The following is a 13,432-nucleotide window of genomic DNA, read 5'->3' as shown; positions in this document are numbered from 1 at the left end:
AGAGATGTTTGGAATGTGGTCCACAGTCTTGCTTGTCGGAATCAAATGAACTCGCTCATGTCGGATGCATCGGTGCTGAAGGTTGGATGATTAAATGAATCTCTTCTACCTCGGGGGAGATGCTACAGACGGGACACAGAAGGGTTAAAGGTCAGCAAAATGAATGGACAAACTTCAGAGGATGACTGTAAAGTACAGTGGCACCTCGGTTCTCAACCACAATCCGTTCCAGTTGGCCATTCAGGAAGCGAATTGTTCAAAATCTGAAAGGAAAAAGAAATAATGCGTTCCAAGCCTTAAAAGAGGCTTTTGTAGGAGTGAATGTAGTGTCTGCTGCAGGTGCGCTGTTCCTCTATGTGTGTGGCCGCTGCATGTGGGAGGGGTTGCCGAGTGAGTGACGTCTCTCCAGAAGTGAAGAGGTGCCCGGTGCGTGTCCAGCTCTGAATGTGCGCTTCTGTGCAGTTTGGCTGTGACAAAGTCATAAACCAAGTAACTTAGCTCTGTCCCAGACTCGCCTCATCCCTGTCCCAGCTCCAGCCCACAACAGGACATCAAACCCTGGAGTGAGCGCTCCAGCCTCGGAGGTGTGGAGAGCGAGCACCTCCCCTGTGACACTCTACCACGGTCCAGTGCGGAGACAGGAAAGGTTTTACACCTCAATATGAAGAAAAAACAATCAGTAAATGTAGCTAACGGGACACGGCTGCATACAGAGGCTGCGTTATACACAATAACAAAGCGCGTCGAGGGTCAGCTGATCGGTCCGCGCACGTAATGTTTTTTTCCGGCTTTTTTCGGGGGCGTTCAAGTTCTGGATTTTCGTTCGAAATCCAACGCAAAAAAATCTAGAAATTTTTGTTTGAATTCCAAGACGTTCGAAAAGTAAGGCACCACTATACATGGTATTTTAAACTGAGGAAAACTTCAGTGCTGTGCATGTTCATATCTATGCAGAAAGGTCAGTTGATTTCTCCATTTTATTTGAACCAATCAGAAAGAGAAGTATCAGACCCTTGTCTGAACACGAGGCATATATTGCCTGAAATCTAATTCATCTTGAACCTGTCAGAGGCAGCCAGGACCATCAGATCCCAGGGTTTGTCCTCGTTGCATGTCTGAAAGTCAAGAAATAAATCCAGGGGGCAGAGCCTCTCTCTCTCTCTCAGGGTACCTGGAGCCTGCAACTGCCTTCCTGAGGAGGTTGTATACTGTTCTCATCCCCTTAAAACCTCTGTTTTCCACTTCATTTTTAAGTTTCTTAACTTGATTAATGTATTTTTTTCTACCTTGATTTTCATGACATCTTGCTGTTTTCATTCTAACACCTGCTTTTGATTGTGATCTACCATAATTTCCAGGTTACAAGCCGCTACTTTTTTCTTGTGGTCTGACACAGCTAAAATATGGATTTTTACAAGACAAAATATTGAGCCTTGTCGCATCAAACAGATGAAATCACAGATGTTTTATTTACCTTAAAAAACTTCTCTTTTCACCTGCGTGTCCACAGCACCGCCAACTGAGTCGATGTCCTGGAGGACTGGAGATGAGAAGCAGCAGCTGAGACCATCTGTGGTGTCGAAACCTCAGACACGCTGGCGAAAACAACGCATTTTGAGCGCTTTAATGTAATGATAATAAAAGATGTGAGGAGTTCATGATTCAAGTTCAGAACATTGCTGAGTTTGTTTCATGAGTCAGGCTCCTTTCTGGACCCCATTTTTAAAACTGGTTCAGAAGTGATCTTCATGCATTTTTAAGCCCCACTGACCTTTCTATGGCGCAGACAGCACCACTCCACCTGCGGCTTATAGACTGCTGCGGCTTATATATGAACAAGATCTATTTTCCTTCTTAAATTTAGTGGATGCAGCCTATATTCCACTGCACTCTATATTCTGGAAATTATGGTATATCTTTCCCTTTACAAGTGAACGATAACTTTTAGGACATATCTTTGAAATGGTTTGTGAAGTTTATTTCAAAGACATAAATTGTAAATCATCCATTCAAGAAAGGTATAAGGTGAGAAAAGAATAGGAAATAGTTTACTGACATGTGAAGAGAAGAGACAAGAGTGCAACCCGGGAACAATGAGGGCGTTGTTGAATCTTTGTTTATGTCAGGTTAACATTCAGACAGTAAATTCTTAGATAGTACTACAGTAATGTAGCGAATATAATAGAATAGAAGTCAGTGATCCTGGAATGCGACAGCCACACACCTTCTTCCGTCTTTGTAGGGAGGACAGCGCTCAGATCAAAGATGAAGATCGCTCTCAGGTCAAACTCTACTCTACTCCAAAAGGGCCATGTGTACACTTGTTTCCAGTGAAGGAAAAGAATGACTCATAATTTGGATGAACCATTTTGACATAGGGGATGTATACAAACGTGCCAAAATATAGACGTTTCACAGGCAGAAGGGCACCAGAAAAAGTGCGACAACCTGTTCTTCAACCTGTTGGAACTGTCTTGAACCACAGGAAGTTCCTGTCTTGGCGATCTCGTCCTCTGCAGAGAGGAATTCTTGCCACCCAGATAATGATGCAGTAACTTTTCAGAGCAGGGGGGTGTGAACCTGCGAGTCAGATTTGCTGCTCTGAAATAATTATCCCCTGGTGGCTTGTCATATTTCCCCTCAGTGTCCTCTGTTGGAAAGTGGGTGTAAGAGCCTGCGAAGCACTTTCAAGCTGATAATAGGGAACTTTAATGCGTTCATTAGCAATTTTATTATTCAATGTATCGCTAGCTGAAGTGTGGCAAATAATCAACCGGTAGTTTTGAGCCGTACATCACTGAAGCATAAAAGTTTTACAACTTGCTGGACACTCCAAAGTACATGCGGAACTCAACCTTGGGGCCGAAGATGAGGGGAATAATTCAGTCGGTTGGTTCAGTTGGACATAGGCAACACTTTACCAATGATGATAGGTTTCATTGAAAGGGCTGTGAAAACTCGAGAAACCAAGAAACCATATTTCTGTCAGCTACATTAGTTGCATGGTGTCTGAAGAGGCACTTTTTCTCCGCAGTAATAACACCCTCTGCTCACCGATGTCTTCCTGGAGGCCCCTCTTGTTGTCTTTGTGTATTCTGTAGAGTTTTCCCGCCTGGCTGCTTGTCACTCTGCGGCGCCTCCTCAGCATGTGGCATCGTAGCAGCATCTGGCTCTGGTGACAATTTTAGGTGGGTATGTGGATCATGCCGCCTCTTCCCCGCCACCGTCGAGGTGTGCGTCCCGCTGCGCTGCCAACATCGTCCTTGTTCGATTTCCTCTTCCTTTGGTAGCCGATGTGAGGATGAAGGGTGGGGAAGGGCAGAATCTCCAGCCATTGTTGTTTCAGATATATAGAATAAAACGGTCTGTCGGATTCTCAAAACTAAGCCCCATAATTTCTACAACATTGTTTATATCTCAAAATGGCTGGAAGCCTACGATGATGTTAGTGACAGATGATGTGATCATAAAAAAATCATGTTTTGCCACCGCAGAATCTTGGGCACGCATCATCCTGAAATCACAAAATCGTCCCTCGCATTACTCGATCAGAACACGATTTATTTCATCAGTGCTTATGAATATGGTAACGTTCGGTGAGTTGTCAGTTGATACAAAATGTCAGGATGCGACAAACTTTTTTTCTCTTTTTTCAGTCAGTGATTCACACATCCCACGATTGGAGCTGCCTCATGCCGAGCCTGGTCGGTCAGCTCCTCCACCACACGCCCTCGCCCCTCACAACTCGGAGGATTTCATGCAGATAGTCCCTCAATGCCGACAACCAAGTGCTTCACTGCAAGGCTCTAAGTCGGATACTGCCAAAAGACTCTAGAGGAAATGAACTGGAGGGAATACGTACTCTCTTCAATAGATGATAGGGTTGCTGGTGAAGATATGGAGCGTAGAGAGATTTAGTTTTCACGGTGTGGTTAGCAGAAATTCATGGAAATGTCGTGTGAAATCTATCGTGCGTTCATGTGCTGTGACTTTTCTCAAACTTTGAGGTTGAACTGACAGGAACATGCAACGATTTTGGATCATCTCCTTCAGTTCAAGTGAATCCCAAAAGAGGCTTCTGCTATTGTAGCATTCCACTTTGGTACTTCCTTCCGTCACTTGGTAATCCTCAGCATTAGATTCTAAAATCTCCTTGGTGGAAGACTGTTTTCTCTAGAAGCTAACCCGCTAAGTTCAGAGGCATGTATTCCTCTCATTAGGTCAGAGTTATCTCTGGAGAAAGCATTCCTTACTTTTCAAGTATGGAGTCTACAGTTAGCGTTGAAGATCATTCTCCTGAAAACGTCTCTGTCATGGACATTAAATTTGCTCCTGTCATAGATGTTATGAGAGTCTAGCTAAGTCCTAGTTCTGAGCATTTCCTATGGCTATACCACACATTGGTTTGAAAGATATCTTGCCACAGATTGTCAACAAAGGAGTTCAAAGCAGTTCTTCAAGTCTATCAACTGACACAGATAGGTCTATTGTAGTAGATTAGAATGGGGATCGCAGCGGCTAAGTAGCCCAGTCTTGCTAACAGCTACAGCCATGGAGAAGGTGAGATGTGAAGGTCAGTCATGTGACCGACGTAATACAGGTCCCAGATCAATGTACCTATTTTAAAAGAAATATTTTTGGCAATTCATTTTCGTCTGCTCATTGTCAAAGGGGGCTACTGACTACCAGCTACCTGGGGCGACAGGCAAGGGTCGACCTCAACCACCACTCATCCATTCAAAATGATAAAGTCGTCCTTTTTGTTGCTAGGTTGCTACAAATTTTCCTTCAGCTTCATTCAACCTGCAACCATGCTGCACCTTTTATCAAGGCAGTATTTGACCTTAGGTATTTGTTTTTCATATATGAAGATAAAAAAAAAAAAACTTTCAGAAATGTCCAAATGAAAACAACAGAAAACCATTACGCCCGTGCTACTACACATTTTATACTCAATAACAGTGGCCTGTGTTTTGCATCCATGACCTGAGATCAGCGGACACAACAAATGATGTCATCATTGTTGGACATGATGACCAGCCGATTCAGTACAGTAGTGTACAAGTCCTCTCACTTATTTCAAAACACTCACAAAAAAGACATTTACCATGGTAGCATCCAAACACACCTTCTGTTTTTCTTTCTTTTTATGGGCATGGGATTTACAAACTTATTGATGGACGACCGTGAATACGTGAAGTTGCTCAAAATCTAGGACAAGTCTTGCCTCTTGCTCTGTCAATTCAAGGCCACACACTGACATCTCTGCTTGTGACTCCACTGTTTAAAACACAACTGTGCTGCTTTCCTGCAGCAGAACTGTGAATTAAAGATATATTTACTAACAAACTTCTCTGTTATGATCAGAAATGAGTTGCCTTTCAATATAGGGTGAGTCACATTGACACAATCCACATTGAAGTCACCATAAACCGTGTGTAAAGCCTGACACTCGGGCGAACCAGGGAGACTGATACACTTGTGCACCTGCTATACATGTGCTGAGCTTTGTGTGTTATCAACACGCTGTCTGGGGCACCCTTGATAAATGCCGTCCAATACTGAGACCTACACATCCTTCTGATGTGAAGGGTAACATCAAGAGCACCTGCGCTGTTGTCTTGGTTACAGAAACAAAATTGGAATTCCTCACCATCACAATAAAGGGAGATATTTTATGTACCGAAGGGAGTGTTCTGCTGCCAAAAGTAAACACCTGCGCCGCTTCTTCTGGAGATTAAGATGCAGGGGAAAAAAAAAAAAACTCAGAAGAGAGAAAAAGCATCTTTCTTTTTCTCTCTGCCACATCTTCTCAAATTGTATAAAAGAAAACAGCAGTCGCATGACCCAGATTTATGAATACGATTTCACAGTCGGCGACAAAGTATTTTTTTTCTTCATTGTACACCTGCATGTGCTGACAGTTAAACTAAAAAAAATCATCAACTGGTGCTCGTATAAATATGAGACGTGCTGGTGTGTTTACCTTGAGTGATGGACGAGGAGAAACCAACATGTGGGTTTGATGTGGAGTCAGTCAACTCTTTTCTAGAATACACATTCAAATATTTAACTCCTGACAGCGTCACAAATCTGTTTTCAATGGAAAACAAGTGGTACTCATGGCAAAAAAAATGTTTTTCTTTCAATATACATAAGCTCACAATGTTCCAAGACACACAGACACATCAGCCTCAACTGTGACTTGATGTTTGTAAAACAGGTTTGTGTTGAAATTAAATCAAATACAATGTCCCGGGCTTAAATTGTGTCGATGCCAAAAATGAAAAACATGCGGCCTGCGGGCCATTTGCCAGTCTCAGGATGCAGTTTTGCAGCCCGCCACCAGGGGTCGAATCAATCCCCAGATCCCCTGTTGGTCCAAAGTGAGATGCTTAGAAAACACTGCATAAGTCAATTCCAATGGTTGATACTTTGGCTTTACCTTGCAAGGACTTTTATTACAGTGCAAAACCACCAAATAACTCCAAGGCACTTCATGTCATACAAACGCTGCCATTGTTACCACATCTGATTTTAACATTGTGACCAGATGACATCCATATAGCAGGATAAAAGAATGTGGTTCAGTTCCGTTCAGTCCAGCAGTGCATGATGGGACGCCTCAAGTCCACTTCGGACTTGGTCTGTTCCATGGCTCTTCAAGAAGTTCCGTGGAATCACGGACAAGAATTTATTTACTGCAAATATAAAGCAAATCATTCGAGGCAAAATGGAAGAGGGGAAACAGAGACCGTGCCTCCGGTGGCTTCCCAAGTCGATCGAGTTTGAGACCCCTGGAGTATCACCTGCAGAACAGTGAAGGGCTCATGAGGCTTCGTGAAACTGTGTCTTTTCAGTAGGTGGTGCTATGGGTTCAGAAATGATGTGAGGTTTCACTGAAATGTTTGTGAGTGTGTCATTGCTGCCATGTTCTATGGATCTGTTGCCAGTGGACGTGGCTCACACATTAAAGTCACGAGGAGAATGGTTATGAATGAGCCTCCAGATGAATCTAGACAAATACCCGCCCGCTGAAAACACTTCCTAGCCATGTAATTCCCTCAGCTCAGCCAGAGGGGAGGGAGGAAAAGAACCTGCAGGAGTCTCCCGGGTCTGTGAAGGTGTTAAAACTGGAGACACCAGACTCTCCACTTGAGTAGACGTTCTTCCAAAAACACAATGAGAGTGGCATTGATTCAAAGCTGGTTCCCTCCACAGCAGACGTGAAGGGCTCCTCTGCTGAGTGCAACTTACCCAGGCTGTAATTATCGCCGTAAAAACTGATATGTGGGACACTTCCTCAGAGGGTGCTTCTGTAAACACGCAGCCCTCGTGAAAAAAAGAAAAAAAAAAACTCAATCAAGTCAGTTCAGAAGTTCACGGACATGTTTGGTATTTACTTTTTCCTTCCTGAGAACACATCAGTTGAATGTCAATTGAAATAACTACTGAGTAATGACTGACTTCCACTGAGTGGATGTTCAGTTTGACTTGGTCTGCGCTGCTTATTTACTTCTTTCTGATCCTGTATCAACAATATGATATAAGGCCTTCATTTAAATACCAGATCTATTCACTCATATCTGGGCTATTGCCATCTGGGCAAAACATTTTTGCATTAGCATCATGTTATGTTGTGATACTTACCTGTATCATAACATGATACTTTTCACGGTATTTCATGGTAGTTATTACTTGATAAATGCCACCAGAAATCGTGTTCATTCATCACATCCTGTTTCAAAACACCTCTGCTCTGAGTGTGTATAGTTGCTTTACTATTCTGAAGTGAATATATATATTTATATATATATATCATGCCATCACGCCATGATTTTATCAGAGTACAAGAATATTTATTTTCAACTGCTTTTCAGACAGCCATTTTGGATGTAATATCAAAATAGGTTTGGGAGAAGGACGACAGAAACACAATGTTTGAAGCCACTTTGCAAAACTAATTCCCAACATGTGAACCAGTTTGTGATGCCAGCCTTTTGCAAAAGAGAATTTTAGCCCTTTCTAAGGCAATGGGCCATTTATCGTCGTTCATTCACTTGAGATTTTAAGGTCCTTATAAAGTCACTGATGTCACTGTGTGACCTGTTAACTCAATTCAATTTTACTGCTAAATAGAAGATTTATTTGCCTATTTAGTCATTTAAACATTGTTTTTAAAGTACCACACATTTAAATAATCACTTATTTCTTGTGTGGCAAAGGGACTTTTTGTATAAAACCTTCAATCTATTCCAAGTTTTTTTGGCCAATTATTACAACACTCAAACAGCCTTCAAAAAGCCTTCAAATTAATATGCTTAATATTTGCTTTTATTCTATATATTATCAGTATAATCCTCAGCACCTCATTGGTACTGAAGCTAATAATGTTTCTGTGATCGGCAACTTAAGCTCCATACATATACATCCTCTACATGTCCTCAAGTCAATACCACATTTTTTTCTATACACATAAATGTAGTTTAAATCACTTAAGATGCACTGTGAAACAATTAATGGATTTTTACTCTAATCTGAAAAAAATACTTTCAGAACAAAATATTGTTGAGTGAAATATTACAAGGAAATTTCAATTTTAACGTTAAAAAAAATCAGCTTAAATAGAATTTACATCAAGCTGACCTCTCTATTCTTAAATGTCATTCTTTCATGGGCTATTTCAACAGTATTTTTGTACCTCAATAGAGATAAATAAATTGAAACCACATTATTCACAGTGTCTTTTCTGGCAGCCAGCTCAGTTTTAGACTTAGTTCTAGTCTTTTGGGCCACTTCCAAGAAGAAGACAGTTTTTAACAATACCAGGAGTCGTACTTGAAATATGGATTTATCGAGGTCCTCTACCAGCACCTTCAGATGGGACCATCTCAAACAAGCTCAGGGCTCCCATTGATTTAACAATATGGTGAGTTAAAATTTTCATGCACTTTATGTTCAGTTTTGTGTTGTATCTACATGCTATTTTCAAAGCGTTACCATAGCGAACAGAGTCAGAGAGTGGGGGCACTGGTCGAGAGGAGGAGCGTATGTGAGTCTTAGCAGGCACATAAACATGCCGAGGCCTTATATGACGGGTCAAAGTGGCGACTTCATACCCCCCGGGCCACGCTCCAATTATCAAGTCTTGACTGGTCCGCAGTGATAAAAAGGTTGGGGACCACTGCTCCAGAGGATCCAGATCCACCAAACTTTAATCTGTTCCTTTTCCCATTATAAATGTTCCCATGCATCTCCACTGTAAGTTTATAGGTTATTTGGCTTAAAATCTCTTGTACAAGTAAGATGTTGCCGGTGGTGGGGAGTTGCCGCCAAACACTTGCTCAGTGCCCTTGATACCCTCTTCAACAGTGGGACCTTTAAAAGCAACATCTCGTGCTGCATTTACCGAAGCCTATCATGCGCCACCAACAGTGAAATAGAACGGGAACCTTGGTCCGTCTGCTGTGTGCCATGCATCACGGCCGGTGACAGGTGAAAGGAATGCAGATGGGCTCACTCGCCGCACTTTCATATCCATCTTCCCTTCTCTCCGTCCTCCGCATTTCTGTCTCTTTTAACCCAACCATCCGTCAGCGAGTGCTTTTCACTCAGCTGCTGAGATATTTATTGCGAGGAGCGATGCGAGCGCCACCGACGTCGGCTCAGAGAGCCGCATGTTTGCACCAGACATCACTTCATCCAACTCTGTTTTGCCAATAAAACCTGCCGCACCTGCACCTGGCAGAGGAAATGAAAAAGTCTGTCAATGCATCATTCAACTTTTCTTCTGGTGCGCTTGGCTTCCCTTTAAAATGTCACGCTCAGAATGATTAGAATGTGAATTAATGAGACTTGAAACAGTGGAGGAATCACTTTTCATGAAAAGTTTTGATGAACATACGCAGCTTTAAATCTGCTGTTTTTGGTGTCAGATGACAGATCAATGGTGGCGGTGATGGAACTTGAGGAAGGCAGATATTCCTGTGTGCTGGTGTGTCAGCCGCCGTTTGAAAGGAAGTGCTGCTCACTCTTAGTTCCTCCTGCTAATGAGCTTGCAGAAGCTCTGCGATGTGAGCCATCTGTGAGGAAACTTTTAGAGTTCATATCAAAGAGCCTGTGCGTCCACCAGTGCCCAAGAAGTAACACCCAACTTACTGTGTCCCACGGTGCTCGCTCTGCACTTAAGTTGCAGGGACTGTGAGGGATTTTTTTGATCGGTTTGTTCGGTTAATGTGGTGTCATGAAACTAGGACTAGCAACATTTTCAAAGGCCACAAGATGGCGCTGTAGGTTTAGTAATAATAAGAGGTTTCATTGAAGTATTTGTTCCAAGCCAGACATAATCCACCAAACAAAATTAGGACAGAGTTTCATGAATCCCATCGCTTTCTTATAACAAACGTGTACAAGTAACGTTTCAATTCCGACCAACCAGTCGTAAGTCAGATTGGACGTAAGTCGAATGCCATTCAAAATGGCCGACGCGAGGGTTATAGGTGCTACTGTAGTGGTAGATCACTGTGTGAGAGTGAGATGCTGGGATACTGTGCTGCCGTAACTGTTGTACACAGTGCCAGACTGCTACGTGCTGCGGTGCCAGACATTGGCCATGGTCGTAAGTACAGGTGGACGAGTCGAGTAGGTCGTAAGTCTGACGTTACTTGTATTTGTCTCAGTGAGAATCCGAAGAAGAAGACCACTTCAGTTGAACTAAGTTGACCCTTGTCCTTTTGAAGCCACATTTACTTTAATTTTAAGCGAATTGGACTATGAGCCACACCCACTAAATTAAAGAAGGAAAATAGATGTTGTTCGTAGATCAGCCACATCAGTCTATAAGCCGCAGGTGCAGTGGTGCTGTGTGCACCATAGAAAGGTCAGTGGTGCACCCGGCGTAAAAATGCACGAGGATCACTTCTAAACCAGTTTTGAAAATGGGATCCAGCATCGAAACTGATTCATGAACCAAACTAAGCAATGTTCTGAACTTGAATCATGAACCCGTCACATAAAAAATGTGCTGTGTCTGAAGCTCCGACACCACAGCCGGTCTCAGCGGCTGCTTCTCGTCTCATGTCCTCCAGGAGATCAGCTCTGATGGCGGCGCTGCGGACACGCAGGTGAGGTCAATAAAACACCTGTGATGTCATCTGTTTGATGTGACAAGGCTCAGTATTTTGGCTGCATGACGCTCTCTAGCCTGTAAAAATCCATATTTTAGCCGCATCATTGTATAAACCACAGGGTTCACACAGTGAGAAAAAAGTAGCGACTTATAGTCCAGAAATTATGGTAATTATTTTAGCATGTGCACGGAGAACTGCCATGGGATGGGAACATGGGATCATTCCAGTCCAACTCAAGGCCCTGGGGCCAAATGGCCCACAGGAACTTGAGATACTGCAGTGGGAGAAATGAAACATGTGGACGTGAAGTTCAGTTCACTTTTAGAGCTTGTTGCTACTGTGACCTACAATATGATGCTGTTGAACACGTTGTTTTTTGTAGTCATTCTAAATGTCAACAATGTCAACATGAATGTGCTACCCACTCAAAGTATGACTACTACTATAAATATGTGGTGTCACCAGAGTTTACTGATGTTATTTTGGGTGAAACCTCCAGAGTACAGCAAGCGGCCGGCATGATCTCAAATGTTCTGCATCTCCTTCCTGCCACTGAGACATGTTTTCCTGTGTGAAAGGTGCAAAAAGCTTTCCTTGAAAATACAGTTCAGTCAAATAGCTGTCAAACCGAGCACAAATGCACATGTGACAGACATTGTTAAGATGTGTCAGTCAATGGACAGAGCCTCACTGGGCTGCAACCCAACTTGTGACGTGAGTCACAGATTTGTCATGGACAGCAGGAACAACGTGGGAAGGTTGTTGTGTATGAGAAAGTGCAAGGATTGTGGGGAATCTAAAAGCCTTCAGAAGTTACATAAACCTTTTGTGTCGCGAAAACAAAAGTGTGAATGGAGAAAAGTGTCAGTCAAGTCAACAGCAAAATCAGGACACTGCATCACGAAGCCCCATCAACTCTTCAATACTGTTTCATGAAGCCTCACCTACCAATTACAAATAAATAATTGGCAACTTCAAAGAGAGTGCATTGCATCGTCAAACCACTGATTTCCTCCCACATTTTTTCACTGGAGTCTTTTTTTTCTGTATAATTCAGGTTGGAAATATCAGCGACTGCAATGGCAACACTACCCAGTAGTTTCATGGAGCTCTTACAACACAAAAGAGGTGTGAAGGAGAGGTTGCACAACAATCTACTTACAATAAAAACCTTCAAATTGTGCAGAAATCCTGATAAAACACCAGCAAAATCAAAACACTTCCAAGCTCCCCTGTATTCCAGTTAGTAATATGAGGAAGAATACGCAGGATTTCTTCTCTTTTGTCCTCTGTTTGTCGCCAGAGCAGCAGAGTGACTGGCACGGGTGACACAGCCATATTGATGGAGGTGTTTCAGTGACACGGACACGACCGCTACAAGTCATTAGCGACACTTAACAGTGATATTTCAGCGCAATGAGGAAAGACAGGCGTGTCAGTCCGCTCAGTTACACAACATAATGGGTCTTCTCAGGTCAGAAAATTAGACGGATTATCCCCTTGGAGGGAGAAGGGCTGACGGAGCGGGTGAGTCAGACAAGGAGGGAACATGTGAGGATGAGCATCTCTTCATACTGAGTGGGGTCGACCAGCGCCGACTCTCTTTTAGGACGAGTCTCGCTAATTAACTGCAGCCTCAGCGCCTCGCTTCTTTCTTGTGTTTGTTTAGTGTGAAGCTGTCTGCTAACTCGTGTTGAATTCACTGCTTACAAACTGTTCATAAAGCCACAAACCACAGGGAGAGAAGATAGTTTATCTCTGGTCGCTGAGAAAATATGATGTTTTATGAGTCATGTAATTCAGCACAATGTCAGCCTCAGGTTAACTTCCTCTATTTGTAAAGGTAAGAGGAAGTTTATATGGTAATCTGCTGCCCCTACTGGGCACTATGTGAACTAAGAGATGTTTCTTTTTTGGTTTCTTCTATTGATGCCTCACGAATCTAGCCAACCCTTTTGTGAGCCTGATAACAGGAGGTTTCCTGACTTACAAAACAAATATGGGAGAATCTCAAGGATATCGGTTTGAAGCATATCGGTTTGAGATTTCAAAACAACTAAATATGAATAGACTTTGCCATCAAATACTAACCTGGGCTGTGAAGTTTTCAAATAGGCGATGTCAAGTTTCTCCAAAATATGGTTTTCACCAACCGCTCAGCTGTGAATTCATTGCGAAAAATGCAAATATCCATCACGACAGATCATTGTTATCAGCTGCAAGGGAGGCCCACTGTCATGTTTAGGTTTTTTGAGTGCTTTTATTTTGTAATTTCCTGTTCGCATCACTGTGGTTTCTGTTTC

Source organism: Synchiropus splendidus, chromosome 17, assembly GCF_027744825.2.
Source record: "Synchiropus splendidus isolate RoL2022-P1 chromosome 17, RoL_Sspl_1.0, whole genome shotgun sequence".
NCBI classification, from domain to species: Eukaryota; Metazoa; Chordata; class Actinopteri; order Syngnathiformes; family Callionymidae; genus Synchiropus; species Synchiropus splendidus.
Note: the sequence above shows the minus strand (reverse complement) of the source record.